The sequence below is a fragment of the Coregonus lavaretus genome (genome assembly GCF_964263955.1).
Source record: "Coregonus lavaretus genome assembly, chromosome: 1".
Lineage (NCBI taxonomy): Eukaryota > Metazoa > Chordata > Actinopteri > Salmoniformes > Salmonidae > Coregonus > Coregonus lavaretus.
In genome coordinates, this window is record NC_139988.1 from 19,010,195 (window position 1) to 19,036,742 (window position 26,548).

Genomic DNA, 26,548 nt, shown 5'->3' on the forward strand with positions numbered 1-26,548 from the left:
TCACCTCTCAACGTTAGTCAGGACTATGAGAGGTTTTATTTCCTCTCAACATTAGTCAGGACTATGAGAGGTTTTATTTCCTCTCACCTCTCAACGTTAGTCAGGACTATGAGAGGTTTTATTTAATCTCAACGTTAGTCAGGACTATGAGAGGTTTTATTTCCTCTCACCTCTCAACGTTAGTCAGGACTATGAGAGGTTTTATTTAATCTCAACGTTAGTCAGGTCTATGAGAGGTTTTATTTCCTCTCAACATTAGTCAGGACTATGAGAGGTTTTATTTCCTCTCACCTCTCAACGTTAGTCAGGACTATGAGAGGTTTTATTTCCTCTCAACATTAGTCAGGACTATGAGAGGTTTTATTTAATCTCAACATTAGTCAGGACTATGAGAGGTTATATTTAATCTCAACGTTAGTCAGGACTATGAGAGGTTTTATTTCCTCTCAACGTTAGTCAGGACTATGAGAGGTTTTATTTCCTCTCAACATTAGTCAGGACTATTTACATTCACATTTACATCATTTAGCAGACACTCTTATCCAGAGCGACTTACAAATTGATGCATTCAACTTATGATAGCCAGTGGGACAACCACTTTTTTTTCTTTTTTTTCCTTTTTTTTATGGGGGGTGGGGGAAGAAGGATTACTTTTATACTATTCCAGGTATTCCTTAAAGAGGTAGGGTTTCAAGTGTCTCCGGAAGGTGGTCAGTGACTCCGCTGTCCTGGCGTCTTGGGGGAGCTTGTTCCACCATTGGGGTGCCAGAGCAGCGAATAGCTTTGACTGGGCTGAGCGGGAACTGTGCTTCCGTAGAGGTAGGGGAGCTAGCAGGCCAGAGGTGGATGAACGTAGTGCCCTCGTTTGGGTGTAGGGTCTGATCAGAGCCTGATGGTAAGGAGGTGCCGTTCCCCTCACAGCTCCGTAGGCAAGCACCATGGTCTTGTAGTAGATGCGAGCCTCAACTGAAAGCCAGTGGAGTGTGCGGAGGAGCGGGGTGACGTGAGAAAACTTAAGAAGGTGGAACACCAGACGGGCTGCAGCGTTCTGGATAAGTTGTAGGGGTTTAATGGCACAGGCAGGGAGCCCAGCCAACAGCGAGTTGCAGTAATCCAGATGGGAGATGACAAGTGCCTGGATTAGGACCTGTGCCGCTTTCTGTGTAAGGTAGGGTCGTACACTGCAAATGTTGTAGAGCATGAACCTGCAGGATCGGGTCACCGCTTTGATGATAGCGGAGAACGACAGGGTGTTGTCCAGGGTCACGCCAAGGTTCTTTGTACTCTGGGAGGAGGACACAATGGAGTTGTCAACCGTGATGGCGAGATCATGGAGCGGGCAGTCTTTCCCCGGGTGACGCAGTGGTCTAAGGCACTGCATCGCAGTGCTAACTGTGCCACTAGAGATCTGGTTCGAATCCAGGCTCTGTCGTAGCCGGCCGCGACCGGGAGACACATGGGGCGGTGCACAATTGGCCCAGCGTCGTCCAGGGTAGGGGATGGAATGGCCGGCAGGGATGTAGCTCAGTTGGTAGAGCATGGTGTTCGATTTCCACGGGGGGTATGAAAAAATAAAAAAATAATGTATTCACTCACTAACTGTAAGTCGCTCTGGATAAGAGCGTCTGCTAAATGACTAAAATGTAAATGTAAATGTAAGAGCAGCTCCGTCTTGCCGAGGTTCAGCTTGAGGTGGTGATACGACATCCACACTGATATGTCTGCCAGACATGCAGAGATGCGATTCGCCACCTGGTTATCAGAAGGGGGAAAGGAGAAGATTCATTGTGTGTCGTCTGCGTAGCAATGATAGGAGAGACCATGTGAGGATATGACAGAGCCAAGTGACTTGGTGTATAGAGAGAATAGGAGAGGGCCTAGAACTGAGCCCTGGGGGACACCTGGTGCGGAGACAGACTCTTGCCACGCCACCTGGTAGGAGCGACCTGTCAGGTAGGACGCAATCCAAGAGTGAGCAGCGCCGGAGATGCCCAACTCGGAGAGTGCGGAGAGGAGGATCTGATGGTTCACAGTATCAAAGGCAGCGGATAGGTCTAGAAGGATAAGAGCAGAAGAGAGAGAGTTAGCTTTAGCAGTGCGGAGAGCCTCCGTGACACAGAGAAGAGCAGTCTCAGTTGAATGACCAGTCTTGAAACCTGACTGGTTTAGATCAAGAAGGTCATTCTGAGAGAGATAGCAGGAGAGTTGGCTAGAGACGGCACGCTCAAGAGTTTTGAAGAGAAAAGAAAGAAGGGATACTGGTCTGTAGTTGTTGACATTGGAGGGATCGAGTGTAGGTTTTTTGAGGAGGGGTGCAACTCTCGCTCTCTTGAAGACGGAAGGGACATGGCCAGCGGTCAATGATGAGTTGATGAGCGAGGTGAGGTAAGGGAGAAGGTCTCCGGAAATGGTCTGGAGAAGAGAGGAGGGGATAGGGTCAAGCGGGCAGATTGTTGGGCGGCCGGCCGTCACAAGTCGCAAGATTTCATCTGGAGAGAGAGGGGAGAAAGAAGTCAAAGCATAGGGTAGGGCAGTGTGAGCAGGACCAGCGGTGTCATTTGACTTAATGAATGAGGATCGGATGTCGTCAACCTTCTTTTCAAAATGTTTGACAAAGTCATCCACAGAGAGGGAGGAGGGAGGGGGAGGAGGAGAAGGTGGCATAGAGCTTCCTAGGGTTAGAGGCAGAGGCTTGAAATTTAGAGTGGTAGAAAGTGGCTTTAGCAGCGGAAACAGAGGAAGAGAATGTAGAGAGGAGGGAGTGAAAAGATGACAGGTCCGCAGTTTTCCTCCATTTGCGTTCGGCTGCCCGGAGCCCTCTTCTGTGAGCTCGCAATGAGTCGTCAAGCCACGGAGCAGGAGGGGAGGACCGAGCCAGCCGGGAGGATAGGGGACATAGAGAGTCAAAAGATGCAGAAAGGGAGGAGAGGAGGGTTGAGGAGGCAGAAACAGGAGATCGGAGGGAGAAGGATTTAGCAGAGGGAAGAGATGATAGGATGGAAGAGGAGAGAGTAGCAGGAGAGAGAGAGCGAAGGTTGCGACGGCACATTACCATCTGAGTAGGGGCAGAGTGAGTAGTGTTGGAGGAGAGCGAGAGAGAAAAGGATACAAAGTAGTGGTCGGAGACTTGGAGGGGAGTTGCAGTGAGATTAGTAGAAGAACAGCATCTAGTAAAGATGAGGTCAAGCGTATTGCCTGCCTTGTGAGTAGGGGGGGACGGTGAGAGGTTTTATTTCCTCTCACCTCTCAATGTTAGTCAGGACTATGAGAGGTTTTATTTCCTCTCAACGTTAGTCAGGACTATGAGAGGTTTTATTTCCTCTCAACGTTAGTCAGGACTATGAGAGGTTTTATTTAATCTCAACGTTAGTCAGGACTATGAGAGGTTTTATTTCCTCTCAACATTAGTCAGGACTATGAGTCTCTTATATGTGTACTGTCTAAGCTTGAGGCTATAGCGTACATTTAAATTTGTCTTCATCTTAAATATCAACAATTCATAGTCTAATGGTGTGGATTTAATTTATTGATTCTTTGTTTTGCACTGAGATCAGGAAGCTTTTTTTTGCAAATGAAACATCAGAAAATGTGGCTGATAACCCATGAAATGTTGTCGTGTTAAGTGTTTATTAACGTATAGAGTATAATTACAAATACTAGATTGTGGTGATCTTAAGAGGCTGTGGCCATTAGTACTGTGGCCTAGGAGGATCCATGTACCTGCTCTCTTGTCCAACAACCCACCACCCCTACCCCCCTTGTCCTCTCCAATGCCCCTGTGCCCCTGCACTCTCCCTTGCTCATGTCCTTACAAGCCCCTGCCCATTGCTCCCCGGCCCCAACACTAATCTGTCGCCTGGGATCCTCTCCAGTCACCCAGGGCATCCGTGTGGCTCTCTGCCACCCCCAACCCAGGTTCTAGCTTCCAAAACCTGGGGGCCGTTGGACAGACGCTCCCCTTCCCTGACCGGGGAGTGGGGGATAGAGGGGACACTGAGTTTGGTTTAAATAGAGAGAGACTGTACCTTAATGAGATCCCTGATGCACTTCTCCTCTCCTCTTCTCCCCTGCTGTTTTAAGTGGCCATTTGCCAGGTAAAGATAAGTGACATTTCACCACCGATGTATCAACAGGGATTCTACTTATAGATCTCAGGGTATTAAGTTAGCCTGTGGTTCTCTCTCTATATATCTCTCTCTCCCCATCTCCCCCCCCCCTCTCTCTCTCTCTCCTCTCACTCTCTCTGTCTCTCGCTCTCTCTGTCTCTTTCTCTGAGAACAGATGAAAGGTAAACATACTTCAGGTCAAGCTACTGGGACTAGCTGGTGCACAGAGCCCAGAGCCTAGGGATGCATCCCAAATGGAAGATTGGCACTCTTGACACTCTCTGGGTTTTACTTTTTGTTTTCTGTAGTGAATTTTGGAGGTTGAAGTTCAGGGGATTTGATGTACTGTGGAGCTTATTAGTGGCTTTTCTCTGAGTGTTGAAGGAGAGGATAGGAACATCAAAAAGCAGCCAGGCCTGATTTGAGATTTGATCTTGTTCCTACACCAGGCAGTGAGTCACACTCTGACTCTCTTGCTCTCTGGTACTTAACGGTTCTAGTGGGAGGCACTGAAAAGAAAACACCTGTGGTATCACTGACGTACATACTGTACTGTAAGCTGTAGGTGCGTGCTGTTAGTGAATACAATAAACCATTGTGAGCATCCTTCACAGGCGTTTGGGGCTTGCTCTCTTGCCTTTTCTCTCTTAAAGGTTGTTGGTGAGAGGTACCGGCATCAGAAAGACAAGACCTGTGTTTAACTTCAGTGCATCACTGAGGCACTGTAAGCTGTAAGTGTCTATTGTAAGTGTGCCCAGCGATGTCAAGTAAGCGGATACGGAGTCATCTCAGAGGAGTTAGTCACCAAATGAAACTAGTAAACTTTAGAGGTGAAACTTACTAAACCTCTAGTCTGACTCTGTGGCTATCCGTGTAGAATCTAGAGTGACAATGAGGCTCTCTCCCTCTTGTCTCCCTGTCCTCCTCTCGCACCAGAGGTGTGTTCAACAAGGGAAATAGTTTGCGAACGTAAGCTAACATTAGCTAACACATTCCATTTGTTTTGTGTTAGCTGCAAACATTTGCTTATGTTAGCTAACAGTCTGAGAAGGTAGTGTTTGGCGAACGTATGTGTCTGTTCTAAACTGCAGCTACAAATAAAGTGGGCTTGCAGGCTGTCTATAGTAGGAATAGCAAAGTTATGTTCAGTTTAAATATTGCTGCTGAAAAGCCACAGAAATCCTTACAAAAAGTAACTGTTTGCAGCTTCACTGTAACATTTTGGAATGTTCATTCAAATCGTTCAACTGAAATTGTTACTAAGTAACATTTTCGCGGCAAAAATAACCCTTGTTGAACACACCTCAGATCAGGAGACAGTAAGCCACAGGTGTCAAATGGAGGGCTGAGTGTCTGCGGGTTTTCGCTCCTCCCTTGTACTTGATTGATGAATTAAGGTCACTAATTAGTAAGGAACTCCCCTCACCTGGTTGTCTAGGTCTTAATTGAAAGGAAAAACCAAAAACCTGCAGACACTAGGCCCTCTATGGAATGAGTTTGACACCCCTGATGTAAGCCAACACACACACACACACACACACACACACACATGCCTGACTGAGCTCACAATGGAACAGGCTAACAGAGTGATGGTGTTTTTATTACCTTTTAACAGATTATAAAAGTCTGCTAAATGCCCTGTCTGCTGTCTCTCACACAGATGGAGGCTGAACCCTAATCCCCATTCTGGAAGGCTTCCTACAGCAGTGGGTGTGTCCCAAATTACACCCTATTCCCTATATAGTGCATTACTTTTGACCAGAGTCCGCATGGGTCCTGGTCAAAAGTAGTGCATTATAAAGGGAATATGGTGCCATTTGGGACGCAAACAGTGTTTCAGCCTGTAGAGGTTTCCATTCACGTTTTCATGAAGCTTCACATTCATTATTTTTCTCTCGCTCTCTCTCTCTCTCTCTCTCTCTCCATCTCTCTCCATCTCTCTCTCTCTCCCCCTCCCTCTTTCTTTTCATGATACTCCCGTCTACAATACCTGTGGGAGTGTTCAGCAAGTGTATCCTGACAGATGGCTAGCCGCTGATGTTTCTAACACGCCGTAACCCTGCGATGTTTTAATGGGTCTGTCCAAGACACTGTCCAAGACGAGTGCGTGCATGTTTGTGTATGTTTCTCCCCAGAATACTGGCTGGGGAAAGACAGGGATTCACTCAAAGTTGAGTTGATGCTAAGTGATTTCCATGTGGGAGGATTTATTATTCCAACAAAACTCACACGAGCATGCACACACATACACACACACACACACACACACACACACACACACTCTAACCGGTGCTGTAGGGAGCCACACTAAATAACTTTCTCCTTAATCTCATTCCCTTTTATAAACCAGCTAATTAAAATTATGATGACTTTTCCTCCATAGAAAACTACAAAAAAGCTTATCATGATCATAGATGTTGATCCAATGTCTAATTGGTATCCTTAATTGGGTACTGCTGAAAGATAGATTTGCTGACTGATTTAATATCTACATATCCAATGGCAGTGTTTCTGTATTCGTTCATATTCATACAGTAGATGATTGAGACCAGTTATCTGTGCTGCCAATTATAGTTCCATGGAATTACATTTTGATTAAAACATTCACAACATTCCCGACATTCCTGACATTTGAGACCAGTATCTTCACTCTTAGAAAAAAGGGTTCCAAAAGAGTTCTCTGGCTGTCACCATAGGAGAAGCCTTTTTAGTTCCAGGTAGAAACCTTTTTAGTTCCAGGTAGAACTATTTTGGGTTCCATGTAGAACCCTCTATGGAAAGGGTTCTACATATTACTCAAAAAGGTTCTACCTGGAACCAAAAAGGGTTCTTCAAAGGGTTATCCTGTGGGGACAACCGAAGAGCCCTTTTATGTTCTAGATATCACCTTTTTTTCTAAGAGTGTAGTAATGTTATGCATAACCTACTGTAACTGGGAAGGATTTTTCTCCTCAGTGTCTAGCATATAGCCCAACTATTTTATTCATCCCACAATTCATATATTGTATATATTAACACACATATTTGTGTTTATTTATTTGTATAAACTACTGAAACTGGGAATAATTATTATTCCTTAGTATATGGCATACCCTATATTATTTGATGTATCCAATAATCCATCCATACATGAATTGAATATATATATATGTATATATATGTATTTATTTATTCATGTTTGATTCAACCGCTAATACATATACAATAATTGTATACATACATGTAAATACATAAAGTATATTGATCTATATTCTCTGTCTGCTAAGTACCTTTGTCAGATGTTGCATTTATTCATATTTTATGTATCTTTAGTCTAACCTTGAAAGTCTAATAGATTATTTCAACGTCTTCAAAAGACAGGTTGAGCCCGGAGGGAGAAATTGACTTGAAACAAAAAACAACTTTACAATAAATGATTATTAAAAAATGTATCAACAAGAACATCAAATTCGTTCCATGAATAATACAGTGAGGGAAAAAAGTATTTGATCCCCTGCTGATTTTGTACGTTTGCCCACTGACAAAGAAATGATCAGTCTATAATTTTAATGGTAGGTTTATTTGAACAGTGAGAGACAGAATAACAACAACAAAAAATCCAGAAAAACGCATGAAAGAAATGTTATAAAATGATTTGCATTTTAATGAGGGAAATAGGTATTTGACCCACTCTCAATCAGAAAGATTTCTGGCTCCCAGGTGTCTTTTATACAGGTAACGAGCTGAGATTAGGAGCACACTCTTAAAGGGAGTGCTCCTAATCTCAGTTGGTTACCTGTATAAAAGACACCTGTCCACAGAAGCAATCAATCAATCAGATTCCAAACTCTCCACCATGGCCAAGGCCAAAGAGCTCTCCAAGGATGTCAGGGACAAGATTTTAGACCTACACAAGGCTGGAATGGGCTACAAGACCATCGCCAAGCAGCTTGGTGAGAAGGTGACAACAGTTGGTGCGATTATTCGCAAATGGAAGAAACACAAAATAACTGTCAATCTCCCTCTGCCTGGGGCTCCATGCAAGATCTCACCTCGTGGAGTTGCAATGATCATGAGAACGGTGAGGAATCAGCCCAGAACTACATGGGAGGATCTTGTCAATTATCTCAAGGCAGCTGGGACCATAGTCACCAAGAAAACAATTGGTAACACACTACGCCGTGAAGGACTGAAATCCTGCAGCGCCCGCAAGGTCCCCCTGGTCAAGAAAGCACATATACAGGCCCGTCTGAAGTTTGCCAATGAACATCTGAATGATTCAGAGGAGAACTGGGTGAAAGTGTTGTGGTCAGATGAGACCAAAATCGAGCTATTTGCCATCAACTCAACTCGCCATGTTTGGAGGTGGAGGAATGCTGCTTATGACCCCAAGAACACCATCCCCACCGTCAAACATGGCGGTGGAAACATTATGCTTTGGGGGTGTTTTTCTGCTAAGGGGACAGGACAACTTCACTGCATCAAAGGGACGATGGACGGGGCCATTTACCGTCAAATCTTGGGTGAGTACCTCCTTCCCTCAACCAGGGCATTGAAAATGGGTCGTGGATGGGTATTCCAGCATGACTTTGACCCAAAACACACGGACAAGGCAACAAAGGAGTGGCTCAAGAAGAAGCACATTAAGGTCCTGGAGTGGCCTAGCCAGTCTCCAGACCTTAATCCCATAGAAAATGTGTGGAGGGAGCTGAAGGTTCGAGTTGGCAAACGTCAGCCTCGAAACCTTAATGACTTGGAGAAGATCTGCAAAGAGGAGTGGGACAAAATCCCTCCTGAGATGTGTGCAAACCTGGTGGCCAACTACAAGAAGCGTCTGACCTCTGTGATTGCCAACAAGGGTTTTGCCACCAAGTACTAAGTAATGTTTTGCAGAGGGGTCAAATACCTATTCCCCTCATTAAAATGCAAATCAATTTATAACATTTTTTACATGTGTTTTTCTGGATTTTTTTGTTGTTATTCTGTCTCTCACTGTTCAAATAAACCTACCATTAAAATTGTAGACTGATCATGTCTTTGTCAGTGGGCAAACATACAAAATCAGCAGGGGATCAAATACTTTTTTCCCTCACTGCACATAACAAGGAGGGAGGAACGGCTGTATCTGTTTAGCATATTTAAATTCCACAATCATAATCACCATCATGAATAGTTCTTATTATATTTATCCATGTTGATCAGCATATAGTATGTCTCATATGTTTCTTTGGTAGATATTTAAGCAATAAGGCCCGAGTGGGTGTGGTACAGTAGGGAGAACAAGTATTTGATACACTGCCGATTTTGCATGTTTTTCAACTTACAAAGCATGTAGAGGTCTGTAATTTTTATCATAGGTACACTTCAACTGTGAGAGACGGAATCTAAATCAAAAATCCAGAAAATCACATTGTATGATTTTTAAGTAATTAATTTGCATTTTTATTGCATGACATAAGTATTTGATCACCTACCAACCAGTAAGAATTCCGGCTCTCACAGACCTGTTAATTTTTTTATTTAAGAAGCCCTCCTGTTCTCCACTCATTACCTGTATTAACTGCAGCTGTTTGAACTCGTTACCTGTATAAAAGACACCTGTCCACACACTCAATCAAACAGACTCCAACCTCTCCACAATGGCCAAGACCAGAGAGCTGTGTAAGGACATCAGGGATAAAATTGTAGACCTGCACAAGGCTGGGATGGGCTACAAGACAATAGGCAAGCAGCTTGGTGAGAAGGCAACAACTGTTGGCGCAATTATTAGAAAATGGAAGAAGTTCAAGATGACGGTCAATCAAATCAAATCAATTCAAATCAAATTTTATTGGTCACATGCGCTGAATACAACAGGTGCAGACATTACAGTGAAATGCTTACTTACAGCCCTTAACCAACAGTGCATTTATTTAAAAAAAAAAAAAATAACAACAAAAAAAGTGTTGAGAAAAAAAGAGCAGAAGTAAAATAAAAGAACAGTAGGGAGGCTATATATACAGGGGGGTACCGGTGCAGAGTCAATGTGCGAGGGCACCGGCTAGTTGAGATAGTTGAAGTAATATGTACATGTGGGTAGAGTTAAAGTGACTATGCATAAATAATTAACAGAGTAGCAGCAGCGTAAAAAGGATGGGGTGGGGGGGCAGTGCAAATAGTCCGGGTAGCCATGATTAGCTGTTCAGGAGTCTTATGGCTTGGGGGTAGAAGCTGTTGAGAAGTCTTTTGGACCTAGACTTGGCACTCCGGTACCGCTTGCCGTGCGGTAGCAGGGAGAACAGTCTTTGACAATTTTGAGGGCCTTCCTCTGACACCGCCTGGTATAGAGGTCCTGGATGGCAGGAAGCTTGGCCCCAGTGATGTACTGGGCTGTACGCACTACCCTCTGTAGTGCCTTGCGGTCGGAGGCCAAGCAGTTGCCATACCAGGCGGTGATGCAACCAGTCAGGATGCTCTCGATGGTGCAGCTGTAGAATTTTTTGAGGATCTGAGGACCCATGCCAAATCTTTTCAGTCTCCTGAGGGGGAATAGGCTTTGTCGTGCCCTCTTCACGACTGTCTTGGTGTGTTTGGACCATGATAGTTCATTGGTGATGTGGACACCAAGGAACTTGAAGCTCTCAACCTGTTCCACTACAGCCCCGTCGATGAGAATGGGGGCGTGCTCAGTCCTCTTTTTTTTCCTGTAGTCCACAATCATCTCCTTTGTCTTGGTCACGTTGAGGGAGAGGTTGTTGTCCTGGCACCACACGGCCAGGTCTCTGACCTCCTCCCTATAGGCTGTCTCATCGTTGTCTGTGATCAGGCCTACCACTGTTGTGTCGTCGGCAAACTTAATGATGGTGTTGGAGTCGTGCCTGGCTATGCAGTCATGGGTGAACAGAGAGTACAGGAGGGGACTGAGCACGCACCCCTGAGGGGCCCCCGTGTTGAGGATCAGTGTGGCAGATGTGTTGTTACCTACCCTTACCACCTGGGGGCGGCCCGTCAGGAAGTCCTGGATCCAGTTGCAGAGGGATGTGTTTAGTCCCAGGATCCTTAGCTTAGTGATGAGCTTAGAGGGCACTATGGTGTTGAATGCTGAGCTGTAGTCAATGAATAGCATTCTCACGTAGGTGTTCCTCTTGTCCAGGTGGGAAAGGGCAGTGTGGAGATTGCATCATCTGTGGATCTGTTGGGGCGGTATGCAAATTGGAGTGGGTCTAGGGTTTCTGGGATAATGCTGTTGATGTGAGCCATGACCAGCCTTTCAAAGCACTTCATGGCTACAGACGTCAGTGCTACGGGTCGGTAGTCATTTAGGCAGGTTATCTTAGAGTCCTTGGGCACGGGGACTATGGTGGTCTGCTTGAAACATGTTGGTATTACAGACTCAGTCAGGGACATGTTGAAAATGTCAGTGAAGACACTTGCCAGTTGGTCAGCACATGCTCGGAGTACACGTCCTGGTAATCCGTCTGGCCCTGCGGCCTTGTGAATGTTGACCTGCTTAAAAGTCTTACTCACATCGGCTACGGAGAGCGTGATCACATAGTCATCCGGAACAGCTGGTGCTCTCATGCATGCTTCAGTGTTGCTTGCCTCGAAGCGAGCATAGAAGTGGTTTAGCTCGTCTGGTAGGCTTGTGTCACTGGGCAGCTCGCGGCTGTGCTTCCCTTTGTAGTCTGTAATAGTTTTCAAGCCCTGCCACATCCGACGAGCGTCAGAGCCAGTGTAGTACGATTCAATCTTAGCCCTGTATTGACTCTTTGCCTGTTTGATGGTTCGTCGGAGGGCATAGCGGGATTTCTTATAAGCGTCCGGGTTAGAGTCCCGTTCCCTGAAAGCGGCAGCTCTACCCTTTAGCTCAGTGCGGATGTTTCCTGTAATCCATGGCTTCTGGTTGGCGTATGTACGTACGGTCACTGTGGGGACGACATCATCGATGCACTTATTGATGAAGCCAGTGACTGATGTGGTGTACTCCTCAATGCTGTCTGAAGAATCCCGGAACATGTTCCAGTCTGTGCTAGTAAAACAGTCCTGTAGCTTAGCATCTACGTCATCTGACCACTTTTTTATTAACCGAGTCACTGGTGCTTCCTGCTTTAGTTTTTGCTTATAAGCAGGAATCAGGAGGATAGAGTTATGGTCAGATTTGCCAAATGGAGGGCGAGGGAGAGCTTTGTATGCGTCTCTGTGTGTGGAGTAAAGGTGGTCTAGAGTTTTTTTTCCTCTGGTTGCACATTTAACATGCTGGTAGAAATTAGGTTGAACGGATTTAAGTTTCCCTGCATTAAAGTCCCCGGCCACTAGGAGCGCTGCATCTGGATGAGCGTTTTCCTGTTGATGGCCTTGTACAACTCATTCAGTGCAATCTTAATGCCCTCGGTCTGGGGCTCCATGCAAGATCTCACCTCGTGGGGCATCAATGATCATGAGGAAGGTGAGGGATCAGCCCAGAACTACACGGCAGGACCTGGTCAATGACCTGAAGAGAGCTGGGACCACAGACTCAAAGAAACCTGAAGGATCTGGAGAAGGTCTGTATGGAGGAGTGGGCCAAAATCCCTGCTGCAGTGTGTGCAAACCTGGTCAAGACCTACAGGAAACGAATGTTCTCTGTAATTGTAAACAAAGGTTTCTGTACCAAATATTAAGTTCTGCTTTTCTGATATATCAAATACTTATGTCATGCAATAAAATGCAAATTAATTACTTAAAAATCATACAATGTAATTTTCTGGATTTTTGTTTTAGATTCCGTCTCTCACAGTTGAAGTGTACCTATGATAAAAATTACAGACCTCTACATGTTTGTAAGTAGGAAAACCTGCAAAATCGGCAGTGTATCAAATAATTGTTCTCCCCACTGTATATGGCCAATATACCACGGCTAAGGGCTGTTCTTAAGCACGACGCAACACTGAGTGCCTGGATACATCCCTTAGCTGTGGTATTTTGGCCATATACCACACCCCCTCAGGCTTTATTGCTTAAATATCTACCAAAGAAACATAAATGAGACAAACTATATGCTGATCAACATGGATAAATAATTATAGGTGCCTTATTGCTATTATAAACTAGTTTAAAAAAAAATTGTGATCCAATTGACATTCTAGTCATTTAGCAGACGCTCTTATCCAGAGCGACTTACAATTAGTGAGTGCATACATTTTTCATACTGGCCCCCCGTGGGGGGGTATAAAGTCTGATATATCAGCTGTCAGCCAATCAGCATTCAGGGTTCAAACCACCCAGTTTATAATATCATCAATATTATTAAATTGCAAAAAGCTAATTTGTTGTAGTTTTTTTTTTTACCTCCAGGGCTTTCACTATTCAAGTACATTTGAAAGAACTGATGATTGCTTAGAAACAGACTTCTGCTTATTAGGCTAAATGTAAATTAGAAACACACACACACACACACACACAAACACACAAACACCCCCACACCCACACACACACATAAAATACATCACACATCGTGATCCACTCTACTGTAACTCATTAAAGGTAAATCAATTGAAATATGTGAATGATTGAATCAAAGGAGGGTCTGTCAGTCAGTGATTCCTTCTGTCCTTACCTTGATAAAGTGAAAACACAAAGCAAGATAGGAGATACTTACTCATTCCCCAGCCATGCTCTGATCTTCTCTCCTCCTCTCATTAATTTTTATCACTCTCTTTTTTCATAATGTCTGTGCGATAAAGAGGTGACCCGGGTCACTTCCTGCCTGTGACCAAGGTCATTTCCTGTCTACACAGCATAGGTTGTGATTGGGTAAGCTGTCTGTTAACCTGCCTGACCTACCAGCCCAGCCGCGGTGTGTGTGTGTGTGTGTGTGTGTGTGTGTGTGTGTGTGTGTGTGTGTGTGTGTGCGTGTGCGTGTGTGTGTAAGCTGTCTGTTGACCTTCCTAACCCCTGCCGCGGCCTGCCACAACATCAAATTAAATGAAATGTTATTTGTGACATGCTTCGTAAACAACAGGTATTTCTTTTTATTATGGATCCCCATTAGCTGCTGCCATTCGCTTACTCTAAGCAGTTTAGTCTCCTGGACTTGCTCAATTTCCACATTATTAATTAAAGATTTAGTTGAGGTTTAGGGTTTAGTGAATGATTTGTCCCAAATACAATGCTTTTAGTTTTTTTAATATTTAGGACCAACTTAGTGTTTCTTGCCACCCATTATGAAACTGACTGTGATTTCACTTGCTGTGGTAGCTGATGTGTATAGTGTTGAGTCATCAGCATACAGTGCCTTCGGAAAGTATTCAGACCCCTTGCCTTTTTCCATTTTGTTACGTTACAGCCTTATTCTAAAATGGATTACATTATTTTATATTTCTCATCAATCTACACACAATACCCCATAATGATAAAGTGAAAACAGGTTTTTAGAAATGTTTGCAAATGTATAAAACAATTATAACTGAAATACGTTATTTACATAAGTATTCAGACCCTTTGCTATGAGACTAGAAATTGAGCTCAGGTACATCCTGTTTCCATTGATCATCCTTGAGATGTTTCTACAACTTGATTGGAGTCCACCTGTGGTAAATTCAATTGATTGGACATGATTTGGAAAGGCAGACACCTGTCTATATAAGGTCCCACAGTTGACAGTGCGTGTCAGAGCAAAAACGCAGCCATGAGGTCGAAGGAATTGTCCGTAGAGCTCCGAGACTGGATTGTGTCGAGGCACAGATCTGGGGAAGGGTACCAAAATATTCCTGCAGCATTGAAGGTCCCCAAGAACACAGTGGCCTCCATCATTCTTAAATGGATGAAGTTTGGAACCACCAAAACTCTTCCTAGAGTCGGCCGCCCGGCCAAACTGAGCAATTGGGGGAGAAGGGCCTTGATCAGGGAGGTGACCAAGAACCCGATGGTCACTCTGACAGAGCTCCAAAGTTCCTCTGTGGAGATGGGAGAAACCTCCAGAAGCACAACCATCTTTGCAGCACTCCACCAATCAATCAATTTTATTTTATATAGCCCTTCTTACATCAGCTAATATCTCGAAGTGCTGTACAGAAACCCAGCCTAAAACCCCAAACAGCTAGTAATGCAGGTGTAGAAGCACGGTGGCTAGGAAAAACTCCCTAGAAAGGCAAAACCTAGGAAGAAACCTAGAGAGGAACCAGGCTATGAGGGGTGGCCAGTCCTCTTCTGGCTGTGCCGGGTGGAGATTATAACAGAACCATGCCAAGATGTTCAAAAATGTTCATAAGTGACAAGCATGGTCAAATAATAATCAGGAATAAATCTCAGTTGGCTTTTCATAGCCGATCATTAGAGTTTAAAACAGCAGGTCTGGGACAGGTAGGGGTTCCATAACCGCAGGCAGAACAGTTTAAACTGGAATAGCAGCAAGGCCAGGCGGACTGGGGATAGCAAGGAGTCACCACGGCCGGTAGTCCCGACGTATGGTCCTAGGGCTCAGGTCTCTCAGTTGGCTTTTCATAGCCGATCATTTAGAGTTGAAAACAGCAGGTCTGGGACAGGTAGGGGTTTCGTAGCCGCAGGCAGAACAGTTGAAACTGGAATAGCAGCAAGGCCAGGCGGACTGGGGGCAGCAGGGTGTCATCATGCCCGGTAGTCCTGACGTATGGTCCTAGGGCTCAGGTTCTCAGAGAGAAAGAGAGAACGAGAGAATTAGAGAGAGCATACTTAAATTCACACAGGACACTGGATAAGACAGGAGAAGTACTCCAGGTATAACCAACTAACCCCAGCCCCCCGACACATAAACTACTGCAGCATAAATACTGGAGGCTGAGACAGGAGCGGTCCGGAGACACTGTGGCCCCATCCGAAGAAACCCCCGGACAGGGCCAAACAGGAAGGATATAACCCCACCCACTCCGCCAAAGCACAGCCCCCGCACCACTAGAGGGATATCCCCAACCACCAACTTACAATCCTGAGACAAGGCCGAGTATAGCCCACAGAGGTCTCCACCACAGCACAAACCAAGGGGGGGGGGGGCGCCAACCCAGACAGGAAGATCACGTCAGTAACTCAACCCACTCAAGTGACGCACCCCTCCCAGGGACGGCATGAAAGAGCACCAGCAGGCCAGTGACTCAGCCCCTGCAACAGGGTTAGAGGCAGAGAACCCCAGTGGAGAGGGGAACCGGCCTGGCAGAGACAGCAAGGGCTGTTCGTTGCTCCAGCCTTTCCGTTCACCTTCACACTCCTGGGCCAGACTACACTCAATCATATGACCTACTGAAGAGATAAGTCTTCAGTAAAGACTTAAAGGTTGAGACCGAGTCTGCGTCTCTCACATGGGTAGGCAATCATGCCTTTATGGTAGAGTGGCCAAACGGAAGCCACTCCTCAGTAAAAGGCACATGACAGCCCACTTGGAGTTTGCCAAAAGGCACCTAACGACTCTCAGACCATGAGAAACAAGATTCTCTGGTCTGATGAAACCAAGATTGAACTCTTTGGCCTGAATGCCAAGTGTCACGTCTGGAGGAAACCTGGCACCATCCCTACGGTGAAGCATGGTGGTGGCAGCATCATGCTGTGGGGATGTTTTTCAGCGGCAGGGATTGGGAGACTAGTCAGGATCGAGAGAAAGATGAACGGAGAAAAGTACAGAGAGATCCTTGATGAAAACCTGCTCCAGAGCACTCAGGACCTCAGACTGGCGCAAAGGTTCACCTTCCAACAGGACAACTACCCTAAGCACACAGCCAAGACAACACAGAAGTGGCTTCGGGACAAGTTTCTGAATGTCCTTGAGTGGCCCAGCCAGAGCCCGGACATGAACCCGATCGAACATCTCTGGAGAGACCTGAAAATAGCTGTGCAGAGACGCTCCCCATCCAACCTGACAGAGTTTGAGAGGATCTGCAGAGAAGAATGGGAGAAACTCCCCAAATACAGGTGTGCCAAGCTTGTAGCGTAATACCAGAGAAGACTCAAGGCTGTAATTGCTGCCAAAGGTGCTTCAACAAAGTACTGAGTAAAGGGTCTGAATACTTATGTAAATGTGTATAAACCTGTTTTTGCTTTGTCATTATGGGGTATTTTGTGTAGATTGATGAGGGGGGAAAACAGTTTAATCCATTTTAGAATAAGGCTGTAACGTAACAAAATGTGGAAAAACTAAAGGGGTCTGAATACTAATGCACTGTACATAGACATACAGGCTTTACTCAGAGCCAATGGCAGGTCATTAGTAAAGATTTAAAAAAGTAAGGGGCCTAGAGAGCTGCCCTGAGGAATGCCTGACTCTACCTGGATTATGTTAGAGAGGCTTCCATTAAAGAACACCCTCTGTGTTCTGTTAGACAGGTAACTCTTGATCCACAATATAGCAGGAGATATAAAGCTATAACACATATGTTTTTTCCAGCAGCAGATTATGATCGAAAATATCAAGACTGAAGTCTAACAAAACAGCTCCCACAATTTTTGTATTATCAATTTCTCTCAGCCAATCATCAGTCATTTTTGTATGTTCCGTACATGTTGAATGCCCTTCCCTATAAGCGTGCTGAAAATCTGTTCAGTTGTTTACTGTGAAATAGCATTGTATCTGGTCAAACATTTTTGTTCTCCAAAAGTTTACTAAGGGTTGGGAACAGGCTGATTGGTCGGCTGTTTGAGACAGTAAAGGGTGCTTTGCTAGTCTTGGGTAGCTGAAATACTTTTGCTTCCCTCCAGGCCTGATACACTTTCCTGTAGGCTTAGATTAAAGAGATGGCAAATAGGAGTGGCAATATCATCCACTATCATCCTCAGTAATATTCCATCCAAGTTGTCAGACCCAGGTGGCTTGTCATTGTTGATAGACAACAATTTGTTTTTCACATCTTCCACACTCACTTTACGGAATTCAAAATGACAATGCTTGTCTTTCATAATTTGGTCAGTTATGCATGGTTGTGTATGTTCAGAATTTGTTGTTGGCATGTAATGCTTAAGTTTGCTAATCTTGCCAATGAAAAAATCATTAAAGTAGTTGGCTATATAAGTGGGTTTTGTGATGAATTAACCATCTGATTCAATGAATGATGGAGCTGAGTTTGCCTTTTTGCTCCAAAGCTTTTTACTATCATTCTTTATATAATTTATATTTATTTCATAATATAGCTTCTTCTTTTTGTTCAGTTTAGTCACATGATTTCTCAATTTATAATACGTTTGCCAATTGGCTGTGCAGACAGACTTATTTGCCATTCCCTTTGCCTCATCCCTCTTAACCAAGGAATTTTTCAATTCCTCATCAATTTACAATTTCATCGTCTGTCCTCGGTTGGAACTCGGTCATTACCAAGTTCCAAACTGCCTCTGGAAGCAACATCAGCACAATAACTATTAGTCGGGAGCTTCATGAAATGGGTTTCCATGGTCGAGCAGCCGCACACAAGCCTAAGATCACCATACGCAATGCCAAAAGTCGGCTGGAGTGATGTAAAGCTCGCCACCATTGGACTCTGGAGCAGTGGAAACACATTCTCTGGAGTGATGAATCACGCTTCACCATCTGGCAGTCCGACGGACTAATCTGATCTGGGGCTGTTTTTCATGGTTCAGGCCCCTTAGTTCCAGTGAAGGGAAATCTTAACGCTACAGCATACAATGACGTTCTAGACTATTCTGTGCTTCCAACTTTGTGGCAACAGTTTGGGGAAGGCCCTTTCCTATTTCGCATGACAATGCCCCCGTGCTCAAAGTGATGTCCATACAGAAATGGTTTGTCGAGATCGGTGTGGAAGAACTTGACTGGCCTGCACAGAGCCCTGACCTCAACCCCATCAAACACCTTTCGGATTAATTGGAACGCCGACTACAAGCCAGGCCTAATCGCCCAACATCAGTGCCTGACCTCACTAATGCTCTTGTGGCTGAATGGAAGCAAGTCCCAGCAGCAATGTTCCAACATCTAGTGGAAAGCCTTCCCAGAAGAGTGGAGGCGGTTATAGCAGCAAATGGTGTCCACATACTATTGGCCATATCGTGTAGCTGTGTACATATAGGTAGGGCTAAAGTGACTAGGCAACAGTATAGATAATATACAGTAGCAGAAGTGTGTGTGTGTGTGTTTGTGAGTGTGTGTGGCGTCAGTATGCATGTGTGCACGTGTCGTGTGTGTGAGCGTATGTAGTGTTTGTGTGTGTGGGTGTGTGTGTGTGTGTGTGTTGGGGTGTCAGTGTAAGTATGTGTCAGTGTGTGGGTAGAGTCCAGTGTGTGTGAGTAGAGTCAGTGCAAGAGAGTTAGTGCAAAAAGGGTCAATGCCGGTAGCCATTTGTTTAGTAGTCTGATGGCTTGGGGGTAGAATCAGGTCAGGGTCCTGTTGGTTCCAGACATGGTGCACTGGTATCGCTTGCTGTGCGGTAGCAGAGAGAACAGTCTATGGTTTGGGTGGCTGGATTCTTGAGAAAAAAAATTGGGCCTTCCTCTGACACTGCCTGGTATAGAGGTCCTGGCTGTACTCAAAACCCTCCTTGCGGTCGGGTGCCTTGCAGTTGCCATAACAAGCGGTCATGGAGCCAGTCAAGATGCTCTCAATGGTGCAGCTATAGAACATTCTGAGGATCTGAGGGCCCATGCCAAATCTTTCCAGCCTTCTGAGGGGACAGAGGCAATGTCTTCCCTCTTCACAACTGTGTGGGTGTGTGTGTGAACTTGAAGCTCTCGACCCGCTCCACTACAGCCCCATTAACCCCCCCCCCCCCCCCCCCCCCCCCCCAGGTAACGAGTTCAAACAGGTGCAGTTAATACAGGTAATGAGTGGAGAACAGGAGGGCTTCTTAAAGAAAAACTAACAGGTCTGTGAGAGCCGGAATTCTTACTGGTTGGTAGGTGATCAAATACTTATGTCATGCAATAAAATGCAAATTAATTACTTAAAAATCATACAATGTGATTTTCTGGATTTTTGTTTTAGATTCCGTCTCTCACAGTTGAAGTGTACCTATGATAAAAATTACAGACCTCTACATGCTTTGTAAGTAGGAAAACCTGCAAAATCGGCAGTGTATCAAATACTTGTTCTCCCCACTGTATGTTGGTGGTTTGGATGTACAGTACTGCTAGGAATGAGAGGCTCATAGGACTGTTTCTGTCCTGAATATTGTTAAGAATGTGCCCCTAATGTGCTCATGTAGGACAGGCAGCATGCAGCAGGATGCATATAGATAGGCAGGGAGTTCATCAGGAGACTAGCTAAGGCCTGTGGAGAGATCATATTCAATATCTACTGTTGTGGAACTCTACCTATAAATAGTCTTAAAGACAAAACTCTGCTGTGTGCTCTAAATTCGAGTATCATGTAGTAGCCTAAACCTACTGATGTTACATTGAGCTGGTTGAATGGAATATGAATGACTCTCATCCAATATGCTGTAAAAAATAAAATGTCCTCCCGAATCTTGAACTGCACCAACCGCCACTGGTGTGTGTGTAAGTGTGTGTGTGTGTCTATGTGCGTGTGTTATGGAGTGAGTGTTTGTGTGTGTGTTGGAGTATCAGTGTGTGTGAGTGTGTAGGGCCCTTTGAGTGTGCATAGAGACAGTAAAAAATAAATAAATACAAAGGTCAACTCAGGTAGCCATTTTGCTAGCTATTTAGTTAGCTATTTAGCAGTTTTATGGCATGGGGATAGAAGCTGTTCAGGAGGCTGTTGGTGCCAGAGTTGATGCACCGGTACCGCTTGCCGTGTGGAAGCAGAGAGAACAATCTATGGCTTGGGTGGTTGGAGTCTTTAACAATTTTTCGGGCCTTCCTTTCACAGCGCTTGATATAGATGTCCTGGATGGCAGGGAGCTCGGCCCCAGTGATGTACTGGGCTGTCCACACCACCCTCTGTTGTGCCATGCGATCGAGGGCGGTGCTATTGCCATACCAAGCAGTGATGCTGCCAGTCAAGATGCTCTCGATGGTACAGCTGTAGTACTTTTTGAGGATTTGAGGGCAGATCACGGTTTGGTCTTCCTTTGTAATTCGTATTGGACTGTAGCCCCTGCCACAGGCGGCGGGTGTCGGAGCCTGTGTAGTATGATTCCACCTTATTCCTATATTGTCATTTTGCTCCTTAGTCTTCTCAATAGCGACTTTGATCCTAAAAACTTTGTAACTCAATCAGGAGGAAAAATGTAAATAGTATGAAAGTAATCTTTCCTGGGTTTTCCCAGGGTACTGTATCTAATATGGCCATTTTACGAAATGTTATACTGTACATTTACAGAAGCATTGCAGGCCAAAGATAGTATATATTGCTCCATAATGCTGTGTATATAGTATAGTTTGCTAAAATAGAGCTCCAGATGTCAGAATCTACATCCGGGGTGAAAAATACTGACCATCTGCAGAGAGTGTGTATACCAGAGGAGGCTGGTGGGAGGAGCTATAGGAGGAAGGGCTGGAATGGAGTAAATGGAACGGTATCAAACATATGGAAACCACATTTGACTCCATTCCATTTATTCCATTCCAGCAATTACAATGAGCCCGTCCTCCTATAGCTCCTGCCACCAGCGTCCTCTGGTATACACACACTGTAGATAATCAGTATTTTTCAGCACAAATGTAGATTCAGACATCTGTTGTTAAGGCCTACGTCACTCTCAGTGGGAAGTGATAGCAGACTGTTGTATCCCGTGGTCATCACACACACCAGAATGAAACCCTTCTCCTCTCATCATCCAGCCCTTACAGGAAGTTGAGTGGTGGTGTGCTAGGGATGATGGGGGGTTTCCAGGACGACTGCTTTATGAGTCAGCTCCTTTCCGTTATTCCATTACTTCCTGGTTCCCTTCTGTCAGCTCAGTTCCTCTCCTCTCCGCTCTCGTAACCTAGCACCCTGTGTCATCTCCACTCCATCATACAACCATTATACAACTATCACACAGCACTAACACTGTGACGGGACTGAGGGGCTGTTCCTCCTGTCAAATCAGTTCCTCTCGTCCCTTGTAACCCAGCATCCTGTGTCATCTCCTACCCATCATCATCATCACCTCTAAACCATCACACAACCATTATACAGTCTGGTCTGGTTCTAACCCTGTAAAGCAGGGTAAGAGAGGAACAGAGGAGGTGGGGTTCCTCCCACTGTCTAGACCCCTCTAGCTTAACCCCTGTTCCTCATGACAGTTCAGTTCCTTTCCACTCTTTATAACCCAGTGCCCTGTGACATCTCCAACCTGGAGAATAACTCTACTGTCAGCACTCTGTCAGAGCCATAGAGATGTTTGTGTGTGTGTGTCCGTGTGTCAGCAGTCTGTCAAGCTATGGCAGAGACAGTTAGTAAGACCATTAACTCTGTATGATCGAGATCAGATGGGGCGTAGTGGGCTGAATGGTTCATCCATTTCCTCAAGTAATTTCCTCGCAGTTCAGCTGAATGATAAAGTCCACACAAACACTGACATAACTTCAACATGCCACGTGCTTGTGTGCACTTTATCATTCAGCTGAACTATGTGACATTCTGAGGGCAGTGCCCTCCAACCTTCAGGGGTCTCTCTTAGTGTTTTTCAACGGTGTGTCCCCTTCGCCCAAAGGTGTGCACTTGCACACTCCCCAAGTGCACACTTTGAGAACCGGGATGTAGGTAATACCAGCCACGTTTCACCAATGTCACTGTGATGGTGGCTGTGTCTGTCAGAAGGAACAGTGCAACCCCAGACTGCCAGAGTAGAAAGTAATAGAATAGTAATTTATTGGTCATCACAGAACAATTTGAGGAGAAGCACAGGGTCAGCCGCAGTGCAGCAAGCCCCTGTAGCTATACAGTGATCATTTTATACCGCTGATTGCACAGCCTCTGGCCTTGCTCCATCCCATACAGTGAGGGAAAATAGTATTTGATCCCCTGCTGATTTTGTACATTTGTCCACTGACAAAGACATGATCAGTCTATCATTTTAATGGTAGGTTTATTTGAACAGTGAGAGACAGAATAACAACAAAAAAATCCAGAAAAACGCATGTCAAAAATGTTATGAATTGATTTGCATTTTAATGAGGGAAATAAGTATTTGACCCCTCTGAAAAACATGACTTAGTACTTGGTGGCAAAACCCTTGTTGGCAATCACAGAGGTCAGACGTTTCTTGTAGTTGGCCACCAGGTTTGCACACACCTCAGGAGGGATTTTGTCCCACTCCGCTTTGCAGATCTTCTCCAAGTCATTAAGGTTTCGAGGCTGACGTTTGGCAACTCGAACCTTCAGCTCCCTCCACAGATTTTCTATGGGATTAAGGTCTGGAGACTGGCTAGGCCACTCCAGGACCTTAATGTGCTTCTTCTTGAGCCACTCCTTTGTTGCCTTGGCCGTGTGTTTTGGGTCATTGTCATGCTGGAACACCCATCCACGACCCCTTTTCAATGCCCTGGCTGAGGGAAGGAGGTTCTCACCCAAGATTTGACGGTACATGGCCCCGTCCATCGTCCCTTTGATGCGGTGAAGTTGTCCTGTCCCCTTAGCAGAAAAACACCCCCAAAGCATAATGTTTCCACCGCCATTTTGACGGTGGGGATGGTGTTCTTGGGGTCATAAGCAGCATTCCTCCACCTCCAAACATGGCGAGTTGAGTTGATGCCAAAGAGCTCAATTTTGGTCTCATCTGACCACAACACATTCACCCAGTTCTCCTCTGAATCATCTGACTTCAGACGGGCCTGTATATGTGCTTTCTTGAGCAGGGGGACCTTGCGGGCGCTGCAGGATTTCAGTCCTTCACGGCGTAGTGTGTTACCAATTGTTTTCTTGGTGACTATGGTCCCAGCTGCCTTGAGATCATTGACAAGATCCTCCTGTGTAGTTCTGGGCTGATTCCTCACCGTTCTCATGATCATTGCAACTCCACGAGGTGAGATCTTGCATGGAGCCCCAGGCCGAGGGAGATTGACAGTTCTTCCATTTGCGAATAATTGCACCAACTGTTGTCACCGTCTCACCAAGCTGCTTGGCGATGGTCTTGTAGCCCATTCCAGCCTTGTGTAGGTCTACAATCTTGTCCCTGACATCCTTGGAGAGCTCTTTGGTCTTGGCCATGGTGGAGAGTTTGGAATCTGATTGATTGATTGCTTCTGTGGACAGGTGTCTTTTATACAGGTAACAAGCTGAGATTAGGAGCACTCCCTTTAAGAGTGTGCTCCTAATCTCTGCTCATTACCTGTATAAAAGACACCTGGGAGCCAGAAATCTTTCTGATTGAGAGGTGGTCAAATACTTATTTCCCTTATTAAAATGCAAATCAATTTATAACATTTTTGATGTGCATTTTTCTGATTTTTGTTGTTGTTATTCTGTCTCTCACTGTTCAAATAAACCTACCATTAAAATTATAGACTGATCATTTCTTTGTCAGTGGGCAAACGTACAAAATCAGCAGGGGATCAAATACTTTTTTCCCTCACTGTATGAAGAAATACTACAGTTTACTATAGAATACTACAGTACTTAATATAGAATTGTATTGTAAACTGTAGTCTACTGTAGAATACTATACTACACACTGTAGTGTTCCTCGATCATGTGTAGTACTTACTATAGAATGTTGTAGTATACTGTAGAATACTATAGTAAATATTATAGTAATGTCCGCAAAAAAAACTACAGTCCGCAAAAACACTACACTTTTTGAACTACAATAAATACTACAGTATTTAATTTGCATATACCCTTCCCATTCCCCTCCCCTATATCCCCTATATTTGTGCTACCCATAAGTGAGAAACCTACATGCCAAGTAAAGACCATATAATGTGTTCCCTACAGGTTATAGAAAAGAGCAAAAGTGAACTATCTGTTCAGACTGCAGTCATACCTGCCTGCCGGTTATGGAAAATGTTAGTATTTCTTCAGTAGGTTTCCTCAAGGAGAAGGCCTCCATTTCTATGTCCCCCCAGAAATAAACCAAAAACACTATAGTAAATACTACAGTAATGTCTGCAAAAACAGTACAGTATATTACAGTCCGCAGAAACACTACATGAATTACTATAGTTTACACTACAGTTTTCTTTCACTACAGTATTTATACTATAGTTAACTGTACATACTACAGTATACTACAGTAAATACTACAGTATTACAGACTTCAGTCCGCCAAAACACTACATTGAATACTAGAGTAAAGTTTGCAAAAATACTACAGTGAATACTATAGTATATACATATGGTAATACTACAGTATTTGGACCATAGTATATCCTGAACAGAGCTATTCAAGCCTCTGGCCTTGCTTCATACCCAGAACAGAGCTATCATAGCCTGATTAACCTTTCAGTGGCCCTTCAACAGCAGCCATTTCCACAATCAGAACATCCCCACTACTAGGCTGCATCACAAATGGCACCCTATTCCCAATGGGCCTTGGTCAAAAGTAGTGCACTATAAACAGGGTAGGGTGTCATTTGTGACTCAGCCCTACACTTTAGTTTCAGACATCCCTCTTACTGATTGAGCCTAAAATCGTTTGAAAGTGCTGTGTGTAGCAGAGGAGCATGCACTCCAGTTTTGAGTAAGGGTTATGTTCCTAGCACTGGTAGAAGTGTGTGTGTGTGTGTGTGTGTAAGTGTGTGTGTGTGTGTGTGTGTGTGTTCCTAGCACTGGTAGAGGAGTGTGTGTGTGTGTGTGTGTGTGTGTGTGTGTGTGTGCGTGCGTGCGTGCGTGTACGTGTGTGTGTGTGAGCAGTGATAAATGCAGTTATTTTAATACAATAGCTTTGTAGGTCACTCCATAGAGAGGAGAGGAGCTTTAACCTACTCAGCTCCTACCAAGCCTGACCAGCCCAGCACTCAGACACTCACACATACATACACACACACATTCACACACAAACACACACACGTAGAAACTTGCACACACACACACACACACATAGGAACGCAAAACCTTTAAAGAGGGGGATTTGAAAAGGTCAGGGAAGAGGCAGAGAGAATGTTAATAAAGGAGAGCATGAAGCTGCTAGAGGTCAGAATGTCAAGGGAGGTTTATTTCTCAGTCTTCATCCTTTCATTTCTTAATTTCAGTCTGTCATCTATCTCATGTCCGTTCTTCGTGCATGGCTCTTACAACGGCAGTATAGTGGGTTCGATTCCCGGGACCACCCGTACGTCAAATGTATGCACGCATGACTACTGTAAGTCGCTTTGGATAAAAGCGTCAGCTAAATGGCATATATTATATTAAATTATCCTGTTTGGATCATGTGGTTGTTATTAGTTGTAATGGTTGAAGAGAAGACATGTTTTTACGGCCGGTTTCATCGACACAGATTCTGCCTTGTCCTGGACTAAAATGCTCTTTGAATGGAGATTCTCCATTAAGGATGCTTTTTATACAATTGCTTTTTATACGATGTTTATGTTCCTCAGTTGATATGTGTGAGTGTGTTGATGTAGAAAAATCATCCTGTCTTTTCCCCATTTCTCCTTATTGGACCAGTGTTGACCCACTTTGGTGTGAGTTGGAAGCACTGAAGCCTGCGTGAGAG

At 44.7% G+C, this 26,548-nt stretch overlaps 1 protein-coding gene across 1 annotated transcript in view; it reads right to left on the reverse strand.

Moving 5' to 3' along the window:
- LOC311124056 (kinesin-like protein KIF16B) overlaps positions 1–26,548 on the reverse strand; it is a gene marked incomplete at both ends in the record, with an annotated part of 131,241 nt that overhangs the window by 19,037 nt on the left and 85,656 nt on the right. The gene's annotated exons all lie outside the window — the stretch shown is intronic.